Raw genomic sequence first — 19,907 nt, 5'->3', positions numbered from 1 at the left:
CAAAACAATTAACTGAACCTCCAGTGCAGATGGATGCACACACATTGGTTCTTAGTAGGCTACGTAGTAAAAGGCAATGTTCCTTTCTTCACTCAACAAGATCTATACTCAGGCAAGCTCTCCTGTAGATTAGAGAAATCTCAACACCAAGGATAGAAAGAGAAAAATACTAACAACATGCAAAGAAATCTTCCCAACACGAAAGGTATCAAGCTAAAAATACTAAAAACATGCAAGCTAGCTTTAAAATCTACATAGAACTCCTTTTATCTATATCTAGATACATAAATATACCTATTTTTTCTGCCTGTAAAATCTTAGAGTCTTTTAGTTTTATCAAAGGGCCAAAAATGAAACTGTCTAGAGAGAAATTCTTCTTTCTTCAGTTTTGACATTTTTAGCCAAAAGATTGCAAGCCTGCCCACCACGACAAGGTAGACTCTTTTAGGGCAGGATCTACACTAAACTACACTACGCTAACCTTCTCCATGCTAGTCATGGTTTCTTTAGTGTTGGATACCTGTGTGTAATAGACCCTATCCTAGAACCTGCCTTCTTCCTCTACAGACTTCTGTACCAAGATCTACAGAAGAGCAACCCTTTTCTTACACAAAATGGAGAAGAGATTATAAATGGCTGATACTGTTACAATATTCTGGGTGTTCAGCAATGATCATCTGTAATATCCCTACACATTTCCCCCTTCTTTGATCATTGTTGAGCACCTTTCTATATAAATCCATCCACATTAGCCTGGAATAACGCAGGTGAAGTGTACAAGATGGGAGAGCCCCCCAAGATGTGTCTATTACCTGATTAGATTTAAAGAGACACTAGGGGTATTGCCAACCATCTTCCACACATATTTTTACCTACTGATCCTCTAATGTAAATGGATGCACATACAATTTTTCTCTTACTAGCCTACCTACTAAAAGGCACTGTCCTTTCCAGTCTTATTTTTGTTTGTTATTACAGGTACTTATAAAGCTCCATCAATTTAGGCAGTGCTTTACACACAAACACACACACACACATATATAAATTGTACATTCACATCAGTCCCTAATACTCAACGAGCGTACAATCTTAATCCCAAACCTACAGAGAGATAAGTTTACGTAGAGATCGGAGACAGGTCCCTAACCAGGAATTGAAAGGAACAGGACAAAGCCTATACAACAATCATCCAGCTTTACAAACGTTCACACTCTAACTAAATATGAGAGAAGATGAATTCAGCGCTTCTCATTCTGGCCCAGCTGGTTGCGTCCAGCTCCGGGCGGGTTCCAGGTACTAACCAACATCCAGCTGCAAACTCCAGGTTTCTTTCACTATCCTGATACCTGATACTGAGATTTGAGCGGGTTAAGCTCGCATTCCTCCTGAAGGTCCCTCCTGCAAGTAGCGGGAAGCTCATCCCCAACGCCCCTCCAGCCGGAACAGCCTGAGGACCCAAAAGATGAAGGTAAGTACCCTACCTGGAGACCTCATCAATACCGTGGGTCGACAGAGAAATCTCCAGACTCGTGGCCTGGCCAATCAAGTTGCCCCCTTCACACACCGGATAACATCATTCCAACATAACCCTTGTCATCAGTCAGCCTTCTTCCCTTCCAGATTCTTTTACCTAGCTTGACACTATTATTAATAATATTATGGATTTGTAAAGCAACAACAGTTTGTGAAGCACTTTAAAAGGAGACAGCACATTTACAATACAATTCAAAATCCCTCAATACAATTAACTGAACCTCCAGTGCAGATGGATGCACACACATTGGTTCTTAGTAGGCTACGTAGTAAAAGGCAATGTTCCTTTCTTCACTCAACAAGATCTATACTCAGGCAAGCTCTCCTGTAGATTAGAGAAATCTCAACACCAAGGATAGAAAGTGAAAAATACTAACAACATGCAAAGAAATCTTCCCAACACGAAAGGTATCAAGCTAAAAATACTAAAAACATGCAAGCTAGCTTTAAAATCTACATAGAACTCCTTTTATCTATATCTAGATACATAAATATACCTATTTTTTCTGCCTGTAAAATCTTAGAGTCTTTTCGTTTTATCAAAGGGCCAAAAATGAAACTGTCTAGAGAGAAATTCTTCTTTCTTCAGTTTTGACATTTTTAGCCAAAAGATTGCAAGCCTGCCCACCACGACAAGGTAGACTCTTTTAGGGCAGGATCTACACTAAACTACACTACGCTAACCTTCTCCATGCTAGTCATGGTTTCTTTAGTGTTGGATACCTGTGTGTAATAGACCCTATCCTAGAACCTGCCTTCTTCCTCTCCAGACTTCTGTACCAAGATCTACAGAAGAGCAACCCTTTTCTTACACAAAATGGAGAAGAGATTATAAATGGCTGATACTGTTACAATATTCTGGGTGTTCAGCAATGATCATCTGTAATATCCCTACACATTTCCCCCTTCTTTGATCATTGTTGAGCACCTTTCTATATAAATCCTTCCACATTAGCCTGGAATAACGCAGGTGAAGTGTACAAGATGGGAGAGCCCCCCAAGATGTGTCTATTACCTGATTAGATTTAAAGAGACACTAGGGGTATTGCCAACCATCTTCCACACATATTTTTACCTACTGATCCTCTAATGTAAATGGATGCACATACAATTTTTCTCTTACTAGCCTACCTACTAAAAGGCACTGTCCTTTCCAGTCTTATTTTTGTTTGTTATTACAGGTACTTATAAAGCTCCATCAATTTAGGCAGTGCTTTACACACAAACACACACACACACATATATAAATTGTACATTCACATCAGTCCCTAATACTCAAGGAGCGTACAATCTTAATCCCAAACCTACAGAGAGATAAGTTTACGTAGAGATCGGAGACAGGTCCCTAACCAGGAATTGAAAGGAACAGGACAAAGCCTATACAACAATCATCCAGCTTTACAAACGTTCACACTCTAACTAAATATGAGAGAAGATGAATTCAGCGCTTCTCATTCTGGCCCAGCTGGTTGCGTCCAGCTCCGGGCGGGTTCCAGGTGCTAACCAACATCCAGCTGCAAACTCCAGGTTTCTTTCACTATCCTGATACCTGATACTGAGATTTGAGCGGGTTAAGCTCGCATTCCTCCTGAAGGTCCCTCCTGCAAGTAGCGGGAAGCTCATCCCCAACGCCCCTCCAGCCGGAACAGCCTGAGGACCCAAAAGATGAAGGTAAGTACCCTACCTGGAGACCTCATCAATACCGTGGGTCGACAGAGAAATCTCCAGACTCGTGGCCTGCCCAATCAAGTTGCCCCCTTCACACACCGGATAACATCATTCCAACATAACCCTTGTCATCAGTCAGCCTTCTTCCCTTCCAGATTCTTTTACCTAGCTTGACACTATTATTAATAATATTATGGATTTGTAAAGCAACAAACAGTTTGTGAAGCACTTTAAAAGGAGACAGCACATTTACAATACAATTCAAAATCCCTCAATATAATTAACTGAACCTCCAGTGCAGATGGATGCACACACATTGGTTCTTAGTAGGCTACGTAGTAAAAGGCAATGTTCCTTTCTTCACTCACCAAGATCTATACTCAGGCAAGCTCTCCTGTAGATTAGAGAAATCTCAACACCAAGGATAGAAAGTGAAAAATACTAACAACATGCAAAGAAATCTTCCCAACACGAACGGTATCAAGCTAAAAATACTAAAAACATGCAAGCTAGCTTTAAAATCTACATAGAACTCCTTTTATCTATATCTAGATACATAAATATACCTATTTTTTCTGCCTGTAAAATCTTAGAGTCTTTTAGTTTTATCAAAGGGCCAAAAATGAAACTGTCTAGAGAGAAATTCTTCTTTCTTCAGTTTTGACATTTTTAGCCAAAAGATTGCAAGCCTGCCCACCACGACAAGGTAGACTCTTTTAGGGCAGGATCTACACTAAACTACACTACGCTAACCTTCTCCATGCTAGTCATGGTTTCTTTAGTGTTGGATACCTGTGTGTAATAGACCCTATCCTAGAACCTGCCTTCTTCCTCTCCAGACTTCTGTACCAAGATCTACAGAAGAGCAACCCTTTTCTTACACAAAATGGAGAAGAGATTATAAATGGCTGATACTGTTACAATATTCTGGGTGTTCAGCAATGATCATCTGTAATATCCCTACACATTTCCCCCTTCTTTGATCATTGTTGAGCACCTTTCTATATAAATCCATTTACATTAGCCTGGAATAACGCAGGTGAAGTGTACAAGATGGGAGAGCCCCCCAAGATGTGTCTATTACCTGATTAGATTTAAAGAGACACTAGGGGTATTGCCAACCATCTTCCACACATATTTTTACCTACTGATCCTCTAATGTAAATGGATGCACATACAATTTTTCTCTTACTAGCCTACCTACTAAAAGGCACTGTCCTTTCCAGTCTTATTTTTGTTTGTTATTACAGGTACTTATAAAGCTCCATCAATTTAGGCAGTGCTTTACACACAAACACACACACACACATATATAAATTGTACATTCACATCAGTCCCTAATACTCAAGGAGCGTACAATCTTAATCCCAAACCTACAGAGAGATAAGTTTACGTAGAGATCGGAGACAGGTCCCTAACCAGGAATTGAAAGGAACAGGACAAAGCCTATACAACAATCATCCAGCTTTACAAACGTTCACACTCTAACTAAATATGAGAGAAGATGAATTCAGCGCTTCTCATTCTGGCCCAGCTGGTTGCGTCCAGCTCCGGGCGGGTTCCAGGTGCTAACCAACATCCAGCTGCAAACTCCAGGTTTCTTTCACTATCCTGATACCTGATACTGAGATTTGAGCGGGTTAAGCTCGCATTCCTCCTGAAGGTCCCTCCTGCAAGTAGCGGGAAGCTCATCCCCAACCCCCCTCCAGCCGGAACAGCCTGAGGACCCAAAAGATGAAGGTAAGTACCCTACCTGGAGACCTCATCAATACCGTGGGTCGACAGAGAAATCTCCAGACTCGTGGCCTGGCCAATCAAGTTGCCCCCTTCACACACCGGATAACATCATTCCAACATAACCCTTGTCATCAGTCAGCCTTCTTCCCTTCCAGATTCTTTTACCTAGCTTGACACTATTATTAATAATATTATGGATTTGTAAAGCAACAAACAGTTTGTGAAGCACTTTAAAAGGAGACAGCACATTTACAATACAATTCAAAATCCCTCAATACAATTAACTGAACCTCCAGTGCAGATGGATGCACACACATTGGTTCTTAGTAGGCTACGTAGTAAAAGGCAATGTTCCTTTCTTCACTCAACAAGATCTATACTCAGGCAAGCTCTCCTGTAGATTAGAGAAATCTCAACACCAAGGATAGAAAGTGAAAAATACTAACAACATGCAAAGAAATCTTCCCAACACGAAAGGTATCAAGCTAAAAATACTAAAAACATGCAAGCTAGCTTTAAAATCTACATAGAACTCCTTTTATCTATATCTAGATACATAAATATACCTATTTTTTCTGCCTGTAAAGTCTTAGAGTCTTTTAGTTTTATCAAAGGGCCAAAAATGAAACTGTCTAGAGAGAAATTCTTCTTTCTTCAGTTTTGACATTTTTAGCCAAAAGATTGCAAGCCTGCCCACCACGACAAGGTAGACTCTTTTAGGGCAGGATCTACACTAAACTACACTACGCTAACCTTCTCCATGCTAGTCATGGTTTCTTTAGTGTTGGATACCTGTGTGTAATAGACCCTATCCTAGAACCTGCCTTCTTCCTCTCCAGACTTCTGTACCAAGATCTACAGAAGAGCAACCCTTTTCTTACACAAAATGGAGAAGAGATTATAAATGGCTGATACTGTTACAATATTCTGGGTGTTCAGCAATGATCATCTGTAATTTCCCTACACATTTCCCCCTTCTTTGATCATTGTTGAGCACCTTTCTATATAAATCCATCCACATTAGCCTGGAATAACGCAGGTGAAGTGTACAAGATGGGAGAGCCCCCCAAGATGTGTCTATTACCTGATTAGATTTAAAGAGACACTAGGGGTATTGCCAACCATCTTCCACACATTTTTTTACCTACTGATCCTCTAATGTAAATGGATGCACATACAATTTTTCTCTTACTAGCCTACCTACTAAAAGTCACTGTCCTTTCCAGTCTTATTTTTGTTTGTTATTACAGGTACTTATAAAGCTCCATCAATTTAGGCAGTGCTTTACACACAAACACACACACACACATATATAAATTGTACATTCACATCAGTCCCTAATACTCAAGGAGCGTACAATCTTAATCCCAAACCTACAGAGAGATAAGTTTACGTAGAGATCGGAGACAGGTCCCTAACCAGGAATTGAAAGGAACAGGACAAAGCCTATACAACAATCATCCAGCTTTACAAACGTTCACACTCTAACTAAATATGAGAGAAGATGAATTCAGCGCTTCTCATTCTGGCCCAGCTGGTTGCGTCCAGCTCCGGGCGGGTTCCAGGTGCTAACCAACATCCAGCTGCAAACTCCAGGTTTCTTTCACTATCCTGATACCTGATACTGAGATTTGAGCGGGTTAAGCTCGCATTCCTCCTGAAGGTCCCTCCTGCAAGTAGCGGGAAGCTCATCCCCAACCCCCCTCCAGCCGGAACAGCCTGAGGACCCAAAAGATGAAGGTAAGTACCCTACCTGGAGACCTCATCAATACCGTGGGTCGACAGAGAAATCTCCAGACTCGTGGCCTGGCCAATCAAGTTGCCCCCTTCACACACCGGATAACATCATTCCAACATAACCCTTGTCATCAGTCAGCCTTCTTCCCTTCCAGATTCTTTTACCTAGCTTGACACTATTATTAATAATATTATGGATTTGTAAAGCAACAACAGTTTGTGAAGCACTTTAAAAGGAGACAGCACATTTACAATACAATTCAAAATCCCTCAATACAATTAACTGAACCTCCAGTGCAGATGGATGCACACACATTGGTTCTTAGTAGGCTACGTAGTAAAAGGCAATGTTCCTTTCTTCACTCAACAAGATCTATACTCAGGCAAGTTCTCCTGTAGATTAGAGAAATCTCAACACCAAGGATAGAAAGTGAAAAATACTAACAACATGCAAAGAAATCTTCCCAACACGAAAGGTATCAAGCTAAAAATACTAAAAACATGCAAGCTAGCTTTAAAATATACATAGAACTCCTTTTATCTATATCTAGATACATAAATATACCTATTTTTTCTGCCTGTAAAATCTTAGAGTCTTTTAGTTTTATCAAAGGGCCAAAAATGAAACTGTCTAGAGAGAAATTCTTCTTTCTTCAGTTTTGACATTTTTAGCCAAAAGATTGCAAGCCTGCCCACCACGACAAGGTAGACTCTTTTAGGGCAGGATCTACACTAAACTACACTACGCTAACCTTCTCCATGCTAGTCATGGTTTCTTTAGTGTTGGATACCTGTGTGTAATAGACCCTATCCTAGAACCTGCCTTCTTCCTCTCCAGACTTCTGTACCAAGATCTACAGAAGAGCAACCCTTTTCTTACACAAAATGGAGAAGAGATTATAAATGGCTGATACTGTTACAATATTCTGGGTGTTCAGCAATGATCATCTGTAATATCCCTACACATTTCCCCCTTCTTTGATCATTGTTGAGCACCTTTCTATATAAATCCATTTACATTAGCCTGGAATAACGCAGGTGAAGTGTACAAGATGGGAGAGCCCCCCAAGATGTGTCTATTACCTGATTAGATTTAAAGAGACACTAGGGGTATTGCCAACCATCTTCCACACATATTTTTACCTACTGATCCTCTAATGTAAATGGATGTACATACAATTTTTCTCTTACTAGCCTACCTACTAAAAGGCACTGTCCTTTCCAGTCTTATTTTTGTTTGTTATTACAGGTACTTATAAAGCTCCATCAATTTAGGCAGTGCTTTACACACAAACACACACACACACACACACACATATATAAATTGTACATTCACATCAGTCCCTAATACTCAAGGAGCATACAATCTTAATCCCAAACCTACAGAGAGATAAGTTTACGTAGAGATCGGAGACAGGTCCCTAACCAGGAATTGAAAGGAACAGGACAAAGCCTATACAACAATCATCCAGCTTTACAAACGTTCACACTCTAACTAAATATGAGAGAAGATGAATTCAGCGCTTCTCATTCTGGCCCAGCTGGTTGCGTCCAGCTCCGGGCGGGTTCCAGGTGCTAACCAACATCCAGCTGCAAACACCAGGTTTCTTTCACTATCCTGATACCTGATACTGAGATTTGAGCGGGTTAAGCTCGCATTCCTCCTGAAGGTCCCTCCTGCAAGTAGCGGGAAGCTCATCCCCAACCCCCCTCCAGCCGGAACAGCCTGAGGACCCAAAAGATGAAGGTAAGTACCCTACCTGGAGACCTCATCAATACCGTGGGTCGACAGAGAAATCTCCAGACTCGTGGCCTGGCCAATCAAGTTGCCCCCTTCACACACCGGATAACATCATTCCAACATAACCCTTGTCATCAGTCAGCCTTCTTCCCTTCCAGATTCTTTTACCTAGCTTGACACTATTATTAATAATATTATGGATTTGTAAAGCAACAAACAGTTTGTGAAGCACTTTAAAAGGAGACAGCACATTTACAATACAATTCAAATTCCCTCAAAACAATTAACTGAACCTCCAGTGCAGATGGATGCACACACATTGGTTCTTAGTAGGCTACGTAGTAAAAGGCAATGTTCCTTTCTTCACTCAACAAGATCTATACTCAGGCAAGCTCTCCTGTAGATTAGAGAAATCTCAACACCAAGGATAGAAAGTGAAAAATACTAACAACATGCAAAGAAATCTTCCCAACACGAAAGGTATCAAGCTAAAAATACTAAAAACATGCAAGCTAGCTTTAAAATATACATAGAACTCCTTTTATCTATATCTAGATACATAAATATACCTATTTTTTCTGCCTGTAAAATCTTAGAGTCTTTTAGTTTTATCAAAGGGCCAAAAATGAAACTGTCTAGAGAGAAATTCTTCTTTCTTCAGTTTTGACATTTTTAGCCAGAAGATTGCAAGCCTGCCCACCACGACAAGGTAGACTCTTTTAGGGCAGGATCTACACTAAACTACACTACGCTAACCTTCTCCATGCTAGTCATGGTTTCTTTAGTGTTGGATACCTGTGTGTAATAGACCCTATCCTAGAACCTGCCTTCTTCCTCTCCAGACTTCTGTACCAAGATCTACAGAAGAGCAACCCTTTTCTTACACAAAATGGAGAAGAGATTATAAATGGCTGATACTGTTACAATATTCTGGGTGTTCAGCAATGATCATCTGTAATTTCCCTACACATTTCCCCCTTCTTTGATCATTGTTGAGCACCTTTCTATATAAATCCATCCACATTAGCCTGGAATAACGCAGGTGAAGTGTACAAGATGGGAGAGCCCCCCAAGATGTGTCTATTACCTGATTAGATTTAAAGAGACACTAGGGGTATTGCCAACCATCTTCCACACATATTTTTACCTACTGATCCTCTAATGTAAATGGATGCACATACAATTTTTCTCTTACTAGCCTACCTACTAAAAGGCACTGTCCTTTCCAGTCTTATTTTTGTTTGTTATTACAGGTACTTATAAAGCTCCATCAATTTAGGCAGTGCTTTACACACAAACACACACACACACACACACACACATATATAAATTGTACATTCACATCAGTCCCTAATACTCAAGGAGCATACAATCTTAATCCCAAACCTACAGAGAGATAAGTTTACGTAGAGATCGGAGACAGGTCCCTAACCAGGAATTGAAAGGAACAGGACAAAGCCTATACAACAATCATCCAGCTTTACAAACGTTCACACTCTAACTAAATATGAGAGAAGATGAATTCAGCGCTTCTCATTCTGGCCCAGCTGGTTGCGTCCAGCTCCGGGCGGGTTCCAGGTGCTAACCAACATCCAGCTGCAAACTCCAGTTTCTTTCACTATCCTGATACCTGATACTGAGATTTGAGCGGGTTAAGCTCGCATTCCTCCTGAAGGTCCCTCCTGCAAGTAGCGGGAAGCTCATCCCCAACCCCCCTCCAGCCGGAACAGCCTGAGGACCCAAAAGATGAAGGTAAGTACCCTACCTGGAGACCTCATCAATACCGTGGGTCGACAGAGAAATCTCCAGACTCGTGGCCTGGCCAATCAAGTTGCCCCCTTCACACACCGGATAACATCATTCCAACATAACCCTTGTCATCAGTCAGCCTTCTTCCCTTCCAGATTCTTTTACCTAGCTTGACACTATTATTAATAATATTATGGATTTGTAAAGCAACAACAGTTTGTGAAGCACTTTAAAAGGAGACAGCACATTTACAATACAATTCAAAATCCCTCAATACAATTAACTGAACCTCCAGTGCAGATGGATGCACACACATTGGTTCTTAGTAGGCTACGTAGTAAAAGGCAATGTTCCTTTCTTCACTCACCAAGATCTATACTCAGGCAAGCTCTCCTGTAGATTAGAGAAATCTTCTCAACACCAAGGATAGAAAGTGAAAAATACTAACAACATGCAAAGAAATCTTCCCAACACGAAAGGTATCAAGCTAAAAATACTAAAAACATGCAAGCTAGCTTTAAAATATACATAGAACTCCTTTTATCTATATCTAGATACATAAATATACCTATTTTTTCTGCCTGTAAAATCTTAGAGTCTTTTAGTTTTATCAAAGGGCCAAAAATGAAACTGTCTAGAGAGAAATTCTTCTTTCTTCAGTTTTGACATTTTTAGCCAGAAGATTGCAAGCCTGCCCACCACGACAAGGTAGACTCTTTTAGGGCAGGATCTACACTAAACTATACTACGCTAACCTTCTCCATGCTAGTCATGGTTTCTTTAGTGTTGGATACCTGTGTGTAATAGACCCTATCCTAGAACCTGCCTTCTTCCTCTCCAGACTTCTGTACCAAGATCTACAGAAGAGCAACCCTTTTCTTACACAAAATGGAGAAGAGATTATAAATGGCTGATACTGTTACAATATTCTGGGTGTTCAGCAATGATCATCTGTAATATCCCTACACATTTCTCCCTTCTTTGATCATTGTTGAGCACCTTTCTATATAAATCCATCCACATTAGCCTGGAATAACGCAGGTGAAGTGTACAAGATGGGAGAGCCCCCCAAGATGTGTCTATTACCTGATTAGATTTAAAGAGACACTAGGGGTATTGCCAACCATCTTCCACACATATTTTTACCTACTGATCCTCTAATGTAAATGGATGCACATACAATTTTTCTCTTACTAGCCTACCTACTAAAAGGCACTGTCCTTTCCAGTCTTATTTTTGTTTGTTATTACAGGTACTTATAAAGCTCCATCAATTTAGGCAGTGCTTTACACACAAACACACACACACACACACACATATATAAATTGTACATTCACATCAGTCCCTAATACTCAAGGAGCATACAATCTTAATCCCAAACCTACAGAGAGATAAGTTTACGTAGAGATCGGAGACAGGTCCCTAACCAGGAATTGAAAGGAACAGGACAAAGCCTATACAACAATCATCCAGCTTTACAAACGTTCACACTCTAACTAAATATGAGAGAAGATGAATTCAGCGCTTCTCATTCTGGCCCAGCTGGTTGCGTCCAGCTCCGGGCGGGTTCCAGGTGCTAACCAACATCCAGCTGCAAACACCAGGTTTCTTTCACTATCCTGATACCTGATACTGAGATTTGAGCGGGTTAAGCTCGCATTCCTCCTGAAGGTCCCTCCTGCAAGTAGCGGGAAGCTCATCCCCAACCCCCCTCCAGCCGGAACAGCCTGAGGACCCAAAAGATGAAGGTAAGTACCCTACCTGGAGACCTCATCAATACCGTGGGTCGACAGAGAAATCTCCAGACTCGTGGCCTGGCCAATCAAGTTGCCCCCTTCACACACCGGATAACATCATTCCAACATAACCCTTGTCATCAGTCAGCCTTCTTCCCTTCCAGATTCTTTTACCTAGCTTGACACTATTATTAATAATATTATGGATTTGTAAAGCAACAAACAGTTTGTGAAGCACTTTAAAAGGAGACAGCACATTTACAATACAATTCAAATTCCCTCAAAACAATTAACTGAACCTCCAGTGCAGATGGATGCACACACATTGGTTCTTAGTAGGCTACGTAGTAAAAGGCAATGTTCCTTTCTTCACTCAACAAGATCTATACTCAGGCAAGCTCTCCTGTAGATTAGAGAAATCTCAACACCAAGGATAGAAAGTGAAAAATACTAACAACATGCAAAGAAATCTTCCCAACACGAAAGGTATCAAGCTAAAAATACTAAAAACATGCAAGCTAGCTTTAAAATCTACATAGAACTCCTTTTATCTATATCTAGATACATAAATATACCTATTTTTTCTGCCTGTAAAATCTTAGAGTCTTTTAGTTTTATCAAAGGGCCAAAAATGAAACTGTCTAGAGAGAAATTCTTCTTTCTTCAGTTTTGACATTTTTAGCCAAAAGATTGCAAGCCTGCCCACCACGACAAGGTAGACTCTTTTAGGGCAGGATCTACACTAAACTACACTACGCTAACCTTCTCCATGCTAGTCATGGTTTCTTTAGTGTTGGATACCTGTGTGTAATAGACCCTATCCTAGAACCTGCCTTCTTCCTCTCCAGACTTCTGTACCAAGATCTACAGAAGAGCAACCCTTTTCTTACACAAAATGGAGAAGAGATTATAAATGGCTGATACTGTTACAATATTCTGGGTGTTCAGCAATGATCATCTGTAATATCCCTACACATTTCCCCCTTCTTTGATCATTGTTGAGCACCTTTCTATATAAATCCATCCACATTAGCCTGGAATAACGCAGGTGAAGTGTACAAGATGGGAGAGCCCCCCAAGATGTGTCTATTACCTGATTAGATTTAAAGAGACACTAGGGGTATTGCCAACCATCTTGCACACATTTTTTTACCTACTGATCCTCTAATGTAAATGGATGCACATACAATTTTTCTCTTACTAGCCTACCTACTAAAAGGCACTGTCCTTTCCAGTCTTATTTTTGTTTGTTATTACAGGTACTTATAAAGCTCCATCAATTTAGGCAGTGCTTTACACACAAACACACACACACACACACAAACACATATATAAATTGTACATTCACATCAGTCCCTAATACTCAAGGAGCGTACAATCTTAATCCCAAACCTACAGAGAGATAAGTTTACGTAGAGATCGGAGACAGGTCCCTAACCAGGAATTGAAAGGAACAGGACAAAGCCTATACAACAATCATCCAGCTTTACAAACGTTCACACTCTAACTAAATATGAGAGAAGATGAATTCAGCGCTTCTCATTCTGGCCCAGCTGGTTGCGTCCAGCTCCGGGCGGGTTCCAGGTGCTAACCAACATCCAGCTGCAAACTCCAGGTTTCTTTCACTATCCTGATACCGGATACTGAGATTTGAGCGGGTTAAGCTCGCATTCCTCCTGAAGGTCCCTCCTGCAAGTAGCGGGAAGCTCATCCCCAACCCCCCTCCAGCCGGAACAGCCTGAGGACCCAAAAGATGAAGGTAAGTACCCTACCTGGAGACCTCATCAATACCGTGGGTCGACAGAGAAATCTCCAGACTCGTGGCCTGGCCAATCAAGTTGCCCCCTTCACACACCGGATAACATCATTCCAACATAACCCTTGTCATCAGTCAGCCTTCTTCCCTTCCAGATTCTTTTACCTAGCTTGACACTATTATTAATAATATTATGGATTTGTAAAGCAACAAACAGTTTGTGAAGCACTTTAAAAGGAGACAGCACATTTACAATACAATTCAAAATCCCTCAATACAATTAACTGAACCTCCAGTGCAGATGGATGCACACACATTGGTTCTTAGTAGGCTACGTAGTAAAAGGCAATGTTCCTTTCTTCACTCAACAAGATCTATACTCAGGCAAGCTCTCCTGTAGATTAGAGAAATCTCAACACCAAGGATAGAAAGTGAAAAATACTAACAACATGCAAAGAAATCTTCCCAACACGAAAGGTATCAAGCTAAAAATACTAAAAACATGCAAGCTAGCTTTAAAATCTACATAGAACTCCTTTTATCTATATCTAGATACATAAATATACCTATTTTTTCTGCCTGTAAAATCTTAGAGTCTTTTAGTTTTATCAAAGGGCCAAAAATGAAACTGTCTAGAGAGAAATTCTTCTTTCTTCAGTTTTGACATTTTTAGCCAAAAGATTGCAAGCCTGCCCACCACGACAAGGTAGACTCTTTTAGGGCAGGATCTACACTAAACTACACTACGCTAACCTTCTCCATGCTAGTCATGGTTTCTTTAGTGTTGGATACCTGTGTGTAATAGACCCTATCCTAGAACCTGCCTTCTTCCTCTCCAGACTTCTGTACCAAGATCTACAGAAGAGCAACCCTTTTCTTACACAAAATGGAGAAGAGATTATAAATGGCTGATACTGTTACAATATTCTGGGTGTTCAGCAATGATCATCTGTAATATCCCTACACATTTCCCCCTTCTTTGATCATTGTTGAGCACCTTTCTATATAAATCCATCCACATTAGCCTGGAATAACGCAGGTGAAGTGTACAAGATGGGAGAGCCCCCCAAGATGTGTCTATTACCTGATTAGATTTAAAGAGACACTAGGGGTATTGCCAACCATCTTCCACACATTTTTTTACCTACTGATCCTCTAATGTAAATGGATGCACATACAATTTTTCTCTTACTAGCCTACCTACTAAAAGGCACTGTCCTTTCCAGTCTTATTTTTGTTTGTTATTACAGGTACTTATAAAGCTCCATCAATTTAGGCAGTGCTTTACACACAAACACACACACACACATATATAAATTGTACATTCACATCAGTCCCTAATACTCAAGGAGCGTACAATCTTAATCCCAAACCTACAGAGAGATAAGTTTACGTAGAGATCGGAGACAGGTCCCTAACCAGGAATTGAAAGGAACAGGACAAAGCCTATACAACAATCATCCAGCTTTACAAACGTTCACACTCTAACTAAATACGAGAGAAGATGAATTCAGCGCTTCTCATTCTGGCCCAGCTGGTTGCGTCCAGCTCCGGGCGGGTTCCAGGTGCTAACCAACATCCAGCTGCAAACTCCAGGTTTCTTTCACTATCCTGATACCTGATACTGAGATTTGAGCGGGTTAAGCTCGCATTCCTCCTGAAGGTCCCTCCTGCAAGTAGCGGGAAGCTCATCCCCAACCCCCCTCCAGCCGGAACAGCCTGAGGACCCAAAAGATGAAGGTAAGTACCCTACCTGGAGACCTCATCAATACCGTGGGTCGACAGAGAAATCTCCAGACTCGTGGCCTGGCCAATCAAGTTGCCCCCTTCACACACCGGATAACATCATTCCAACATAACCCTTGTCATCAGTCAGCCTTCTTCCCTTCCAGATTATTTTACCTAGCTTGACACTATTATTAATAATATTATGGATTTGTAAAGCAACAACAGTTTGTGAAGAACTTTAAAAGGAGACAGCACATTTACAATACAATTCAAAATCCCTCAATACAATTAACTGAACCTCCAGTGCAGATGGATGCACACACATTGGTTCTTAGTAGGCTACGTAGTAAAAGGCAATGTTCCTTTCTTCACTCAACAAGATCTATACTCAGGCAAGCTCTCCTGTAGATTAGAGAAATCTTCTCAACACCAAGGATAGAAAGTGAAAAATACTAACAACATGCAAAGAAATCTTCCCAACACGAAAGGTATCAAGCTAAAAATACTAAAAACATGCAAGCTAGCTTTAAAATATACATAGAACTCCTTTTATCTATATCTAGATACATAAATGTACCTATTTTTTCTGCCTGTAAAATCTTAGAGTCTTTTAGTTTTATCAAAGGGCCAAAAATGAAACTGTCTAGAGAGAAATTCTTCTTTCTTCAGTTTTGACATTTTTAGCCAAAAGATTGCAAGCCTGCCCACCACGACAAGGTAGACTCTTTTAGGGCAGGATCTACACTAAACTACACTACGCTAACCTTCTCCATGCTAGTCATGGTTTCTTTAGTGTTGGATACCTGTGTGTAATAGACCCTATCCTAGAACCTGCCTTCTTCCTCTCCAGACTTCTGTACCAAGATCTACAGAAGAGCAACCCTTTTCTTACACAAAATGGAGAAGAGATTATAAATGGCTGATACTGTTACAATATTCTGGGTGTTCAGCAATGATCATCTGTAATTTCCCTACACATTTCCCCCTTCTTTGATCATTGTTGAGCACCTTTCTATATAAATCCATCCACATTAGCCTGGAATAACGCAGGTGAAGTGTACAAGATGGGAGAGCCCCCCAAGATGTGTCTATTACCTGATTAGATTTAAAGAGACACTAGGGGTATTGCCAACCATCTTCCACACATTTTTTTACCTACTGATCCTCTAATGTAAATGGATGCACATACAATTTTTCTCTTACTAGCCTACCTACTAAAAGGCACTGTCCTTTCCAGTCTTATTTTTGTTTGTTATTACAGCTACTTATAAAGCTCCATCAATTTAGGCAGTGCTTTACACACAAACACACACACACACACACACACACACAAACACACACACACACACATATATAAATTGTACATTCACATCAGTCCCCAATACTCAAGGAGCATACAATCTTAATCCCAAACCTACAGAGAGATAAGTTTACGTAGAGATCGGAGACAGGTCCCTAACCAGGAATTGAAAGGAACAGGACAAAGCCTATACAACAATCATCCAGCTTTACAAACGTTCACACTCTAACTAAATATGAGAGAAGATGAATTCAGCGCTTCTCATTCTGGCCCAGCTGGTTGCGTCCAGCTCCGGGCGGGTTCCAGGTGCTAACCAACATCCAGCTGCAAACTCCAGGTTTCTTTCACTATCCTGATACCTGATACTGAGATTTGAGCGGGTTAAGCTCGCATTCCTCCTGAAGGTCCCTCCTGCAAGTAGCGGGAAGCTCATCCCCAACCCCCCTCCAGCCGGAACAGCCTGAGGACCCAAAAGATGAAGGTAAGTACCCTACCTGGAGACCTCATCAATACCATGGGTCGACAGAGAAATCTCCAGACTCGTGGCCTGGCCAATCAAGTTGCCCCCTTCACACACCGGATAACATCATTCCAACATAACCCTTGTCATCAGTCAGCCTTCTTCCCTTCCAGATTCTTTTACCTAGCTTGACACTATTATTAATAATATTATGGATTTGTAAAGCAACAAACAGTTTGTGAAGCACTTTAAAAGGAGACAGCACATTTACAATACAATTCAAAATCCCTCAATACAATTAACTGAACCTCCAGTGCAGATGGATGCACACACATTGGTTCTTAGTAGGCTACGTAGTAAAAGGCAATGTTCCTTTCTTCACTCAACAAGATCTATACTCAGGCAAGCTCTCCTGTAGATTAGAGAAATCTCAACACCAAGGATAGAAAGTGAAAAATACTAACAACATGCAAAGAAATCTTCCCAACACGAAAGGTATCAAGCTAAAAATACTAAAAACATGCAAGCTAGCTTTAAAATCTACATAGAACTCCTTTTATCTATATCTAGATACATAAATATACCTATTTTTTCTGCCTGTAAAATCTTAGAGTCTTTTAGTTTTATCAAAGGGCCAAAAATGAAACTGTCTAGAGAGAAATTCTTCTTTCTTCAGTTTTGACATTTTTAGCCAAAAGATTGCAAGCCTGCCCACCACGACAAGGTAGACTCTTTTAGGGCAGGATCTACACTAAACTACACTACGCTAACCTTCTCCATGCTAGTCATGGTTTCTTTAGTGTTGGATACCTGTGTGTAATAGACCCTATCCTAGAACCTGCCTTCTTCCTCTCCAGACTTCTGTACCAAGATCTACAGAAGAGCAACCCTTTTCTTACACAAAATGGAGAAGAGATTATAAATGGCTGATACTGTTACAATATTCTGGGTGTTCAGCAATGATCATCTGTAATATCCCTACACATTTCCCCCTTCTTTGATCATTGTTGAGCACCTTTCTATATAAATCCATCCACATTAGCCTGGAATAACGCAGGTGAAGTGTACAAGATGGGAGAGCCCCCCAAGATGTGTCTATTACCTGATTAGATTTAAAGAGACACTAGGGGTATTGCCAACCATCTTGCACACATTTTTTTACCTACTGATCCTCTAATGTAAATGGATGCACATACAATTTTTCTCTTACTAGCCTACCTACTAAAAGGCACTGTCCTTTCCAGTCTTATTTTTGTTTGTTATTACAGGTACTTATAAAGCTCCATCAATTTAGGCAGTGCTTTACACACAAACACACACACACACACACAAACACATATATAAATTGTACATTCACATCAGTCCCTAATACTCAAGGAGCGTACAATCTTAATCCCAAACCTACAGAGAGATAAGTTTACGTAGAGATCGGAGACAGGTCCCTAACCAGGAATTGAAAGGAACAGGACAAAGCCTATACAACAATCATCCAGCTTTACAAACGTTCACACTCTAACTAAATATGAGAGAAGATGAATTCAGCGCTTCTCATTCTGGCCCAGCTGGTTGCGTCCAGCTCCGGGCGGGTTCCAGGTGCTAACCAACATCCAGCTGCAAACTCCAGGTTTCTTTCACTATCCTGATACCGGATACTGAGATTTGAGCGGGTTAAGCTCGCATTCCTCCTGAAGGTCCCTCCTGCAAGTAGCGGGAAGCTCATCCCCAACCCCCCTCCAGCCGGAACAGCCTGAGGACCCAAAAGATGAAGGTAAGTACCCTACCTGGAGACCTCATCAATACCGTGGGTCGACAGAGAAATCTCCAGACTCGTGGCCTGGCCAATCAAGTTGCCCCCTTCACACACCGGATAACATCATTCCAACATAACCCTTGTCATCAGTCAGCCTTCTTCCCTTCCAGATTCTTTTACCTAGCTTGACACTATTATTAATAATATTATGGATTTGTAAAGCAACAAACAGTTTGTGAAGCACTTTAAAAGGAGACAGCACATTTACAATACAATTCAAAATCCCTCAATACAATTAACTGAACCTCCAGTGCAGATGGATGCACACACATTGGTTCTTAGTAGGCTACGTAGTAAAAGGCAATGTTCCTTTCTTCACTCAACAAGATCTATACTCAGGCAAGCTCTCCTGTAGATTAGAGAAATCTCAACACCAAGGATAGAAAGTGAAAAATACTAACAACATGCAAAGAAATCTTCCCAACACGAAAGGTATCAAGCTAAAAATACTAAAAACATGCAAGCTAGCTTTAAAATCTACATAGAACTCCTTTTATCTATATCTAGATACATAAATATACCTATTTTTTCTGCCTGTAAAATCTTAGAGTCTTTTAGTTTTATCAAAGGGCCAAAAATGAAACTGTCTAGAGAGAAATTCTTCTTTCTTCAGTTTTGACATTTTTAGCCAAAAGATTGCAAGCCTGCCCACCACGACAAGGTAGACTCTTTTAGGGCAGGATCTACACTAAACTACACTACGCTAACCTTCTCCATGCTAGTCATGGTTTCTTTAGTGTTGGATACCTGTGTGTAATAGACCCTATCCTAGAACCTGCCTTCTTCCTCTCCAGACTTCTGTACCAAGATCTACAGAAGAGCAACCCTTTTCTTACACAAAATGGAGAAGAGATTATAAATGGCTGATACTGTTACAATATTCTGGGTGTTCAGCAATGATCATCTGTAATATCCCTACACATTTCCCCCTTCTTTGATCATTGTTGAGCAC

This window comes from Staurois parvus, unplaced genomic scaffold (assembly GCF_062004578.1).
Source record: "Staurois parvus isolate SC_StPar_1 unplaced genomic scaffold, SC_StPar_1.0 ptg000258l, whole genome shotgun sequence".
In the NCBI taxonomy this organism is placed as follows: Eukaryota; Metazoa; Chordata; class Amphibia; order Anura; family Ranidae; genus Staurois; species Staurois parvus.
This window is presented reverse-complemented; position numbering follows the sequence as displayed.